Source organism: Mastomys coucha, unplaced genomic scaffold (genome assembly GCF_008632895.1).
Source record: "Mastomys coucha isolate ucsf_1 unplaced genomic scaffold, UCSF_Mcou_1 pScaffold8, whole genome shotgun sequence".
NCBI classification, from domain to species: domain Eukaryota; kingdom Metazoa; phylum Chordata; class Mammalia; order Rodentia; family Muridae; genus Mastomys; species Mastomys coucha.
The window spans coordinates 66,085,713-66,090,980 of NW_022196914.1; the positions used below are offsets into that span (position 1 = coordinate 66,085,713).

Below are 5,268 nucleotides of genomic sequence, written 5' to 3' on the forward strand. Positions count from 1 at the left end.
AAACAAAAAACAAAACAAAAAAACCCCACATGGTATGCACTCACTGATAAGTGTATATTAGCCCAGAAGGTTGGAATACCCAAGATACATTTCACAGACCACATGAAGTTCAAGAAGAAGAAAGATCAAAGTGTAGATACTTCAGTTCTTCTTAGAAGGGGGAACAAAATACCCATGGGAGGAGTTACAGAGACAGAGTGTAGAGACTGAAGTAAAAGTCATCCAGTGACTGCCCCACCTGGGGATTCATCCCATATACAGTCACCAAACACAGACACTATTGTGATATCAACAAGTGCTCAGTGATGTAGCTGTCTCCTGAAGGGCTCTACCATTGCCATACACAAAAGTGGATGCTCTCAGCCAACCATTAGACTGAGCATAGGGTCCCCAATGAAGGAACTAGAGAAAGGATCCAAGTAGCTCAAGGGGTTTGCAGACCCCATAGTAGGAACAACAATATGAGCCAAACAGTATCCCCAGAATTCCCAAAGGACTAAACCCCCAATCAAAGAGTAAACATGGAGGGACTCATGGTTCCAGCAGCATATGTATAGAAGAGGATGGCCTTGTCAGTCATCAATTGGAGGAGAAGCCCTTGGTCCTATGTAGGCTCTATGCCCCAGTATAGGGGAATGCCAGGGCCAGAAAGTGGGTGGGTTGGTGAGCAAGGGAAGTGGGAGGGGATAGGGAGTTTTTGGAGGGGAAACCTGGAAAGAGGATAACATTTGAGATATAAATAAAGAAAATACCTAATAATAATAATAATAATAATGATAATAATAATAATGATGATGATATGGTAATAATAATAATAATAATAATAATAATAATAATAATAATAATAATAAAAGACTGTTTTTAAACCTGCTTCTTTAACTTCCTAAGAATTTAAAACTTATCCTGTTATATTTTCTTACCCTTTTTAATACACAATGATCTAGTTTAGCATTTTGAGACCCATACATGTTATGGTTTAAGGAGATGTACAAGTTACTACTGATTACAATGTAATATTTATATTAAGTTGAGTATAGCAGTATTTTGTAAACAAAGGGAAGCAAGGTCAGATTTTTACAATTGATTGTAGTTCATCTGTTTTAAAACAAGGACAGTTTTCCAAGTGCAAAAGGGGAAAACACGACAGTAGAAGAAACACTTGTTCCAAGCTTTAGAGGTATGATAGGGTATGACACATTTGCCTAAAAAAGAAAAAAGAAAAAGAAAAAAAAAGAACCAGAGTGCTGCTGCTCAAGAGGAAGACAAAAATGTCAAGTAAAAGATACACTGGATTTACACTGAGGAAACTGGCTTTATTTTATAGAGTAAAAGCATTCAGCAGGTGACTGGTATCATCATGACTGACTTCAGGGAGCACATTAGTGGGCACAGAATCTCATGATGGGGACTTGTTTAAAAGATTTTTGTAATTTCCAAGGCAGAGAGGATAAGGACACAGAAGTTTTAAAAAACCAAAGATTTAGAGAAACTTAACCCATGTTTTCCAGGGTTTGTTATTTGTTATTTTAAGCAGCTTCTGTTGTCTTCCTTTCAAAACAATTCTGAATATTTTTGTTTTTCTTTACATAATAAGAAAGGCCATTGGAACCTCAGACAATGTATCTAACTGAAATCAAACAGTGCTGTTTCGTTTCTGGTTAGAACTAACATTTACATCAGATTTCAGTCTTTCAAAGTACATACATAGCACAAAGTGGACACCCAGTAAATAAATGAACTGGCCTTATAATATGTTTCTCTCATTTTAGGGTCTCCACATATGTTGGTTTGAATATGCTTGGCACATGGGAAGTGGCACTATTAGGAGGTGTGGCCTTGTTGGAGGAAGTGTATCACTGCGAAGGTGGGCATTGTGGTCTCCTAGTGCTTAACCTTTCCCCCAGTATGGGACAAAGCCCCCTCTTGGCTAACTTCAGAAGAGGGCCTCCTCCTGGCTGCCTGGGGAAGTCAGTCTCCTGCCTCTTTGGATCAAGATGTAGAACTCTCGAATTCTTTAGCACCATGTCTGCTTACAGTCTGCCATGCTTCCTGCTGTGATGATCATGGATTGAACCTTGGAAACGCTAAGCCAGTTTCAAATACATAGATAGTTTCCTTTATAAAGGTTGCCTTGCTCATCATGCTTCGTCACAGAAATAAAAGTCTAAGGCACCACAATTCCTTGAACTTCCTCTTTCATTTGTCTTGTATATTTACATGCAACTCAATTTTCTTTACTTCACTCATCTTTGTGATAGGCAACAGTTGACATCCATGTTTCTTTCCTTTTATCCTTTTTTAAATTCTTTAATCTTTTTTTTTTTTTCTTTCTGAGACAGGATTTTTCTGTGTAGCCCTGGCTGTCCTGGAACTTACTCTGTAGACCAGGTTGGCCTCGAACTCAGAAATCTGACTATCTTTGCCTCCCAAGTGCTGGGATTAAAGGCAAGCACCACCACTACCCGGGCTTCTTTAATCTTTTTTTTTTTTTTAATAGCCCAGTCTTTATCTCTCTCCTGGTCCACACCCCTACCTCCCAACTCTCCACCCCATACCTCCTCCCCTCCCTCTCCCCCACCACCTCAGTCTCCAAGAGGATGTTTCCACTGCCACAACTACCCCAGTAGGCCTCCCTACTTCCTAGGGCCTCAAGTCTCTCAACAGTTAGGTGCATCTTCCTCTCACTGAGGCCAGACCAAGCAGTCCTCTGTTGTATATGTCAGGGGACTTTTTTCCTTCTTATGTGCTGATATTAACTCATTCTCTTAGATGAATACAGGATGATCTTGTCTCATATCCATGAGGAATAGAGATATTTTAATTATAATGATTCAATGTAAACTAATAGAGAATATGAATTAACAGAATTATGGATTGCTGGAATTGATCACTTATTTACTCATCTTCAGTGAAGAGAAGAAAACTAATCATGAGCTAAATTGAGATAGTAACATACTAATGTCTATTTCAATGTCAACAAACTCCTCCTAAGGACAAGACATCTTTGTTGATTGATCTGTTTTTTGAATATATCACCTCCCTTAATAGAGCTGAATTAAACTTTACTAGCATGAATATTTTTGAAGTAATCTATACCTTTTGAAAGGGGGTATTTGTATTATCACTCTAGTCTATATACCTATGTTCAGAAAAATTAGTGATCAGCACTTTAGCTTATAATCTTAAATACCCACAACAAATACATCCTATCTTGAGCCTGTGTGATGTTATTTGAAACTCTGCCTCTTATAATCTTTCTGTCCCCTCTTCTGAGATATTCCCTGAGTTGTAGGTGCTGGTGTTGTGTTATAGTGATGCAAAATTATCCAAAATTTATGTGGAATCACAAAAGACTCAAGATAGCCAAAACAGTCATGAGCAAAATGAACAATGAAAAATAGATTATCATTTCATATTTCAAGATATGGTATAGAGCTATAATAAGAAAACTGCACACTAGTGGCACAAAACAGACTTGCAGGCCAATGGAACACAATAGAGGACCCAAACATTTGTGTATGTAATTGCAACAGCTTAATATTTGGAAATGAGGCCAAAATATACACTGGAAAGAAATAGGATCCTCAACAATGGAGATGAGAAAAAAGATGTTTATACACATAAGTATGAAATTAGACCCATAGCTATTACCTTACACTGAAATGAGCTCCAAATGACTCAAATACCTTAACATGAACCCCAAAACACTGAAACTAAAAAAAAAAAATCATAGGCATAACTTACATTATATAGGGGTAAAAATGGACCCAGGAATTAGGACCAACAATTGGCAAATGAGACCCTATAAAATTAAGATTTTTACACATCATAAACAACAATTGAGTAAAGAAAAATCTTACAGAGTGGGGGATAATCTTTGTCCATTATGCCTTTGGTGAGGTATTAATATACAGAATATATTAAGAACTCAAAAGAACTAAGAGTCTAAAACAAATTATTTGAACAGAGTGGGCTATAGATAAGAACATGTTCTTAATCAAAGTCTCTGAGAGCAAATGTTGTTGGAGAACCTGCAGATTGTTTCTTAGTACAAATATCTAAAACCTTAATATCTAAATTTGTTTACAAATGCCTATTAGATGATAGAGGTTTGGAATCAGTTAAGATTAATTACTGTAGAGTTGAGACAACCAACTTAGGCTTTGATTATGCCAGTTATTATCAATTAGGCATATTCATAGACACAGATGATATTTTCCTTTACAAAGGCAAAATTGGCCTCTGTTTTGCATCTTTTTCTAAGGAGGGGTCTGATGTTCATATATTTTTTTCTAATGGTGCAAGGATGACCTCATCTTCAATTATTAGTAACCTCATCAACATTTTTGCTTTCATTTCTTTACTTATTAGTTGACTACTTCATCCATCAATTCATTGATTGATGGATTTTTAAGTTCATGATTTTTAAGTCACCAGCTAACCACTTAAAGATTTATAGATTCTCAGACACATTATAAAAGTTTAAAGGTAATAGTGACAAAATTAGTTCATTAATTCTATTTGATATACTAATTACACTTTTAAAAAGGTGTGTCAAAAGTATTTCAGTACCTTAAAAACAGGAGAGAAATCAGAACATAAAGAAAGACTATTGTAAATCACTGAGGTATATTTTTTCTGAGACCACTACAGGAAATCACAAACAATTGATAAGTCAGAATGCAGAGCTGTGAAGTCATGTCCCAATGAACACATTTACAAAACACTCTTACATTTAAGCCCCAGGGAACACTATGGAAGGATAAATAGAAAGACTGAGATTCAGAAGACAGTTGCCTTGGCAATGGGCAAAGAAACACCTTGTTGGTGGTGTTGCTCTTATATTAGTCAGCGGCACAGCAGATGAAGTCCTTTGTTCATCCCAGCTCGATGCATGGCTTGATGGCTAAAGTTGTTTTATGCATAGGATACATAATTATAAAATCAAACAAACTCAAATCAAATAAAATAAAATCTAGGCAGAACAGTGGTGAAGGAGGAAGACAGAAAGAGAACAGCAGACCACCATGCCACCCACCGATTTACCTTCCAGTGCTTGCCATAGATGGGCCACAGTCACCTGCTTGCCAACATGCTCATATTGTGAGTAGAAGATGTTATCCAGGGACCTTCCAGCTATGTGGCCAGCCAGCAGTTAGAGTCACTGTGATGTGCGAGTGTGTGGTCAGACGGGAGAGAAAGAGAAATGTAACAGCTTGAACATTATGGAGTGAGATGGAACTGGAGACTCTAGGGTAGAGAGGACTA

General features: G+C 37.1%; 1 non-coding gene across 1 annotated transcript; it reads left to right on the forward strand.

Annotated features, from left to right (window-relative positions):
* Positions 1-4,794: 4,794 nt before the first annotated feature.
* Positions 4,795-4,936, forward strand: LOC116083987. Its single transcript, XR_004115969.1, has one exon. It is a non-coding gene; the product is annotated as a small nucleolar RNA SNORA48 (small nucleolar RNA).
* The last annotated feature ends 332 nt before the right edge of the window (positions 4,937-5,268 follow it).